Genomic DNA, 8,226 nt, shown 5'->3' with positions numbered 1-8,226 from the left:
CTTCTTCTGATATATAACCATTAAGGAATGCACTCTTGACATCCATTTGATATAATTTAATAGAATGGTTAATAGCAAAAGATACAAGAAGACGAATAGATTCTAACCTTGCGACTGGAGCAAAAGTTTCATTATAATCAATACCTTCTTGTTGACTATAACCTTGAGCTACCAGTCGAGCTTTGTTTCTGACGACTTCTCCTTTCTCATTCAGCTTGTTTCTGAATACCCATCTGGTTCCAATAACGTGAGTGCCTCTGGGCTTTGGAACAAGATCCCAGACATCATTTTTTGTGAATTGATCTAATTCTTCTTGCATGGCTGAAACCCAGTCGTTATCTTGAAGTGCTTCATCACAGGACGTAGGCTCAATCAGAGACACTAGTCCCAGAGGAGTATCTTCAGAGGTCCTGAAGGTAGATCTGGTTCTAACAGGTTCGTCTTTGTTTCCCAGAATCAAATCTTCAGATACATTGATACGACTTTTAACTTTCTTTGGGATTTCTGGGGATTTAATTTCTTCAGAGTTCTGAGTGACAGTTGCTTCTGGAGTTTTATCAGATCCTGCAAGAGTGATTTCTAAATCTGCAAAATCTTCAACTAGCTTTGACTTTTCAGGGTCAAGCTTATCATCAAATCTGACATGAATTGATTCTTCCACAATTTTGGTTTCTGTGTTGTATACTCTGTAGCCTTTAGAGCGTTCTGAGTATCCTAACATAATACATTTCTGTGCTTTGGAATCAAACTTGTTCAGATGTTCTTTAGTGTTTAAGATAAAGCAAGAGCATCCAAAAGGATGAAAATATGAAATGTTTGGTTTTCTTCCTTTACACAGTTCATAGGGAGTCTTTTCCAGAATAGGTCTTATAGAGATTCTATTCTGAATGTAACACGCTGTATTTACAGCTTCTGCCCAAAAATGATTTGCCACATTAGTTTCATTGATCATGGTTCTGGCCATCTCTTGGAGTGTCCTATTCTTCCTCTCTACAACTCCATTTTGTTGTGGAGTTCTAGGGCAGGAGAAATCATGGGATATTCCATTAGAGTCAAATAATTCCTCAAAATCTTTGTTTTCAAATTCCCCACCATGATCACTTCTAACTCTAATAATTTTAGAGTCAAATTCTTTTTGCACTTTGGAGCAGAAACTAGTGAATACAGAGTGAGACTCACTCTTGTGCTTTAGGAATTTCACCCATGTCCAGCGGCTGTAATCATCAACAATGACTAGTCCATACTTCTTTCCATTGACTGATGCTGTTTTCACAGGACCAAATAAGTCAATGTGGAGAAGTTCCAGAGGCTTAGAGGTAGAAACAACATTTTTCTTTTTAAAAGATGTTTTAGAAAATTTTTCCTTTCTGACATGCTTCACACAGAGCATCTGAAGAAAACTTTAGTTTAGGTAGGCCTATGACTAACTCAAGTTTGTTTAGCTGAGAAAGTTTCCTCATGCTAATGTGGCCCAAGCGTCTATGCCATACCCATTGCTCTTTATGAACAGACATCAGACATTTAACATTTTGTTCTTTTAAATCAGAAAGATTAATTTTATAAATGTTGTTTTTCCTCTTGCCTGTGAAAAGGACAGAGCCATCGTTCTGATTAATGGCTTTACATGTCTTTTGATTAAAGATTACATCATAACCGTTATCACTTAATTGACTTATGGATAACAAGTTATGCATTAATCCTTCTACGTAAAGGACATCAGATATAGAGGGAAGAGTACCATTACCAATAGTTCCGGAGCCTCTGATCCTTCCTTTCTGATCTCCTCCGAAGCCTACAAATCCAGCGTCTTTAAGTTCCAGACTTTGGAACATAGACTTTCTTCCCGTCATGTGTCGCGAGCATCCAGAGTCCAGGTACCATGACTGGTGTCTAAACTTTGCTGCATAGGATATCTGCAACATACACAATCTTATCTTTTGGTACCCAGAATCTCTTGGGTCCTTTCTGATTAGTTTTCCCAGAGTTTCTTATGACTTTGGGTTTTCTAGCATTTTCAAATTTTTGTTCTTGTGTGTGTGTATACTGATATGAAAATGGAGATTTAAGTTGGTCACTAGTAGAAGTTTTAACTTCCTTAGGATCATACCCAATTCCCTTTTTATTGTTCTGACTGACTCCATAAATCATGGATGCCATAATACTCCTACCTATTCCATTTTTCAGAAATTCTTGAAAGGCTTCTTCGTATTTATAAATTATTGCATTTGAAGTTTGTGGAGTTTGAGATAACGCTTCTTCTAATTCTAAGCTTTTTCTTTTTGCTCCATCTCTTTCTAATGTTAACAATCTGATTGTATCTTCCCGCGCTAGAATTGTCATCTCAAGCTTGCCACATTCTTCAAATTTTGCTTTAAGACAGCCTTTTATGTTTTTAAGCTTTTTTTTTAATTTCTGATATGAGTTAAGAGTTTCTGACAAGCATGATTCTAGATTAGATCGAGAGAGTTCAGAAAATACCTCTTCAGATTCTTCATCTGAGCTGCTCCTGGATGTGGTAGCCATAAGTGCCACATTGGCCTGTTCATCAGAGTCAGAATCTGATGATCCAGATTCACTATCATCCCAGGTAGCCATTAATCCTTTCTTTGTCCTGAAGGTATTTTTCTTGAAGCTTTCTTTTCTAGAGTTATCTTTCTTTAGCTTGGGGCATTCATTCCTGTAGTGACCTGTTTCTTTACATTCATAACAAGTAATATCTTTGTTAGTTTTACCTTTTGAGGTTGATTCTGATCGATCCCCTCTGGGTCTTGGTCTTCTGAAGTTGTTGTTCCTCTTTTTCCAGAGTTGTTTAACTCTTCTGGTCAGGAGGGACAATTCTTCTTCATCATCAGAATCTTCTGGTTCAGAGTCATCAGCATCTTCAGTTTCTGCCTGGAAGGCTTTGGTTCTATCAGATTTGCGTCTTTCAGATCTGGACTTTAATGCTACAAACTTGTTCTTCTTCTGAGGTTCATCTTCCTCTAGTTCTATCTCATGGCTTCTGAGAGAACTGACAAGCTCTTCAAGACTGATATTGTTCAGATCCTTTGACAGCTTCAGAGCAGTAACCATGGGTCTCCACTTTTTTGGCAAGCTTCTGACTATCTTTTTGACATGGTCTGCAGTTGTGTATCCTTTGTCTAGAACCTTGAGACCTGCAATCAGAGTTTGGAATCTAGAGAACATTGCCTCTATAGCTTAGTCATCTTCCATTTTGAAAGCTTCATATTTCTGGATAAGCGCCAGAGCCTTTGTCTCTTTGACCTGAGAGTTTCCTTCATGAGTCATCCTTAGAGAGTCAAGTATGTCTTTGGCTGTTTCTCTGTTGGTGATCTTTTCATACTCGTTATAAGATATAGCATTGAGGAGTATGGTTCTGGCCTTGTGATGATTCTTGAAAACTCGCTTCTGATCATCTGACATCTTACTTCTGGGAACTTCAGCTTCATCCTCTGTGACAGGAGGTTTGTATCCATCTGTGACAATGTCCCAGAGATCAGCATCATAGCCTAGAAAGAAACTTTCGATTCTATCTTTCCAGTAATCGAATTTCTCTCCATCAAAGACAGGAGGCTTAGCATTGTAACTATCCTTTTCATTTGTGTGGGCCATAGTTTTTCTCGTTCTGGATCTCTCTACACTGTTAAGTGTTTGATTAGAAAATCAATAACAGAGCCGGAGCTCTGATACCAATTGAAGGTGAGAAAAACAAGAAAGGGGGGTTTGAATTGTTTTGGAAAAAATAAGCGCTTTTTCAAAATGAAAATAACACAAGGATTTTATACTGGTTCGCTTATAACACAAAGCTACTCCAGTCCACCCGACCAAGGTGATTTCGCCTTCAACAAGGACTTAATCCACTAATCTTGAAAGATTGTTTACAAACAACGTCTAAGAGAAAGATCTCTTAGTCCTCTCAAGTCTACAGACTACACAGAGTCACTTGAGGAAAATAAAACAATAGATGAAAGCTTATGTAATCTAGAGTGCTTCTAAGATAAGCAAATATTACAACAAAAAGAACAAAGTATTTCACGTACTAAGCAAAAGCTTCGTGAAGATTGAGAGAATAAACAGTATTTTTGTGTGTTGATGTTTCAGTAAAATCTTGTTGTATTATTGTGTACTGAATGTTGATTTGCAGTCCTTTATATAGAAGAGAAGGATCCGTTGAAAAATCATGGCAGATAATAACTCTTGAATAATAAATAGTGCCATATCTTATGTTGCTTGTTGTCAAAGCAACTTTCTCTTCTTGAATGACTACTTACCACAGATAGTTCCTTATCATTTGTATTTTTGGAGTTGACGTCTCTTCCTGTATTAGGAAATCCATTTCCATAACTTTATTTGAAGTTAACGTTACTCTTCCTTATTTAGCAATTCCATAATCAGAGTCTTCATGTTTCTGGAGATCTTGGAATCTGCTATCTAGCTTCTGATGTTGATCTCTTTTGAGTTCTGATGATTTCTTCAGATAGCGCTGAGAGTTTCTGGAGTTAGACATACCGTTGTTCAGAGTCAGAACTTCTAGAGTGTATTTCTTGTTCAGATGCTTCTGATATTTTGCTGTTTTGCTCAGAGTTAGATATTCTTGAACGTGTTTCTACTTCAGATGCTTCTGGTCTTCTGATAATTTGTATCTGATATGATTATGTATCTGATCAATTCTTCCTTCTTTCCTTAGAACCCTGCACACTTAGAAACTTTTCGTTAGGGTGCCATTTTTGGTTTCATCCTTTGTTATCATCAAAATCATGGAATCTGATGTAGAACAATTTTTGTTCTTACATAGGCATGACCTACAACTTGATTGTAACACAATAGGTTTGGTTGTTTGGATGACCAAGGCCATATGTGCACCAACAATCAAATGGACCAAACAATAGGACATTGAGACCAATATGGATTCAAGACCAAGTGCATTGACAATAGGTGAAAAGTGAGTTATATTTAGGGTTATGGATAACACTAGATGAAAAGTCAAGCCACTAAGTCCATCCGATTCATTATCTCATTGATTAGGGTTTCCCTGAGCCCTACCCCTCAAGTAAGTCTTTTGAACACAATCATATGCTTCAACAACAAGTCTTCCAATATTTGAGCCCTCATTAGGGTTTTGATGGCCAAGACAAGGCCTAGAGAAGCTCCATAGGACCCATCATCATATCATCAAAAACTAAGGTTTTGAAGACCCCTAAGGATTGCTTGAACAACCCCTTATTGAATCTATGCCTCCACCACCAAACAATTAGGGTTTCACACCCTTATGCTTGATGAGATAGTCAGACCATCCTCTTGAAGCTTGATCTCCACACAAACCCTAGCTTCACAAGTCCAAGGTTTTGAATCCATGGTGATCCATTAGTGAAGAAATGATGCATATGAATGAATTATGAATGTATGCAAATGATCCCCAAGCCAAGTGGTTGAATGGAAAACTATGAAAAAAGGAGGGCAAATTTTGGGGTACTACAACAACATACTCTTAAGGTTAACATTTGAAATGGACCAAGGTCCAATACTTTCAAAACCTATTTGTGCATGAACCAGGGGGTAAGCCTTGGAAGTCGGTGGGGAGAGGAAGCTTAGTGGGAACCTAAAATAACGGGGAATAAATCCCTAGAGTATAAGGTTTTACTATCTTGAAGTGATCCCCAAAATCATCTCAGCTCTCGGCGCAAGTGCCAAATCGAGGAACTTCTTGGCGCATTGAGATGAGCCATTGATCCTATATATGATTCCGAGAAATATGTATCATAAAAAAGAGATGGAAAATATTTGGTATGAGGGATTCCAAGACTGATAATTGGCTCAAAATTGGAATGCCCTTATAAAAAAGCCCAGACCTTAGGATGAAACTGTGAGGGGGAAACCTTCAAAGACATCAACACCTCCATTTCAAACTCGCACAAAGGAAACCATAGGTTTAATCGAGTAAACAAACATTCATAAAAAGGAATATATCACCTCCTGAAGCTACTACACATCCTTTGACCTGATTCCATAGTTCGAACTAACCAATCAGAGAGATAACTTACTTCTATATTAGCCCACATCACATATGTAGGACTATCCAAAGTAGATGGGGTCTCCGTATCTCAGAATCCACCCAGCTATACTTAATCGCATCAACTAAACCCACAAGCTCAATACTCCTTAGAGGTATCTCGTAAGTACAAAAGATATCATATGTCTTGAGCCATTTGACACCAACAGGATGAATCCCTCACGCATGATGATCCTTAATCTCGCATCACTTGGATCCTAGCAAAAAATGGTATGGTAAGTCTTGATGAAAGTTTGAGTGACTTCCTTGTTCAAGGCAACAACTTCCATCTCCGATGAAGGCGGAGTAGGGAAAGTTGAATCCCCTATAGAGGTGGAGGGATCGGACACATAAATGACTGTGTTTCAACATTGTCATAAAAAAGGAGATCTTTGAAGGAAGACTCGTCATGGGAAGTTTCTCTATTAAGAGAACCAACATAAAACCTCTACGATTCAGAACAATCAGACACATTTATAATGACTAGACAGATTGGCTATCAACTACTACCTTCGTTTTTATTTTGTCATTTTGGATTTTTCACACGTATTAAGAAAAATAATCATTGTTGTATGGGAAAGAAAAATTATGAAGGATTTTACAATATTTTTCTTCATTAATTGCATGGGAAAGATAAATTTAAATAATTGAAAGAAGAAATTATAATAAATGTTTAAGGGTCTAATAGAAAAAATAACATTAATGATTCTTTGGTATTACAAAACGACTTATATTTTGGTCAAAAAATTTCTTCAAAGCGACTTATAACAAAATTGAGGGAGTAAATGGTGGGAATCTGAGCTAGCAGATGTTTCTGTTCTAACTAAAGAGGGAGAACTATTGTTTCTAGAATTACTAGACAAATTTATAAGGTGATCATTTATACGAGCCACGACAAAGTAAATATTGTGCGTGAAGAAATAAACTCAAGGTAAGAACGGTGCCTAGAGAAATGGAATATGGTGAAGAAGGTAGAAATTAAACGCATAATAGGAAATATTTATTCCAAAGAATACGAATGCTCAAGAAAAAGCTCATAAGAAGGAAGTGAATCACTCTTACATAAAGGAAGCTGACGCTCAGGAATGGCGGAAAATTCTCCCAAAAAATCAAGAAACCTTTATATAGAGGAGAGCGAGTAGTTGACCAAGTAAAAAAGAACACGAAAATTTAAAAATCAATGACCCTATTTCACCTTAAGAATACAAGTGAACTCAAGCGCACTCGAATTCCCTCGAGAAGAGTGTCACGCCCTAACTTACGAGCTTAAAGCCACATGCCTAAAAGATCGATGAAGTGTATCAATGATAGGAAAGACCATTAATGTGCTTATTCCCCATTACTTTTGCAACTACCTCATAACCTTCCCACTTCCTCTTACGGTTGACTCAACGATGAGATGTCGACCTCGATCTTTGAAAGACTTTCTCGTTGACAAAATACCCGACAAGTCTTAGGGACAACTATTTTGGATCGGTCAATGGTCAAATACTGGAGAAATCTATACATTCAACCTTTACCATGCAAAGCTGAATAAAAAAATCTGATATGCATAATCATGATACTTGAGATTCAAGGAAAGAACACATAATTTGTGTACTTTGAGTCAGATTCAAATTTAGGAAATGAGACCTGATTCAAATTAGTTAATATAAACCCATAATTTATCTAGAATGCTAAAAAAAATTAATATACATTATAAATTATAAATAATAAAGTAAAATAATATGGAAAAAAAATTCAAATACACATTTTAAATATTTCAAATAATAAAGTTCAAATCAAAATATCAAAGTAATGATTATATAACTAATATTTCAAATAATCAAAACAAAATAATTAAATATAAATTAATATAAACAAGTGAGTTCAAAGTTGATACTAAGATCCCCATTACCCATTTCCATCTTTTGTAATAAAAAAAATTCAAACAAAAACTCAAATTCAATCAAAACAAAGTTTCCTTGTTAAACTTAGAATAATTTGAAATATATATATATATATATATATATATATATATATATATATATATATATATATATATAATATATATATATATATATATATATATATATATTATATATATATATATATATATATATATATATATATATATAAATGTTTTTTATTCTAAAAATCTATTTTTAAAAAAGAAATAAACTTATAAACTTATAAAA

The sequence above is a fragment of the Lathyrus oleraceus genome, chromosome 5 (assembly GCF_024323335.1).
Source record: "Lathyrus oleraceus cultivar Zhongwan6 chromosome 5, CAAS_Psat_ZW6_1.0, whole genome shotgun sequence".
In the NCBI taxonomy this organism is placed as follows: Eukaryota; Viridiplantae; Streptophyta; class Magnoliopsida; order Fabales; family Fabaceae; genus Lathyrus; species Lathyrus oleraceus.
Note: the sequence above shows the minus strand (reverse complement) of the source record.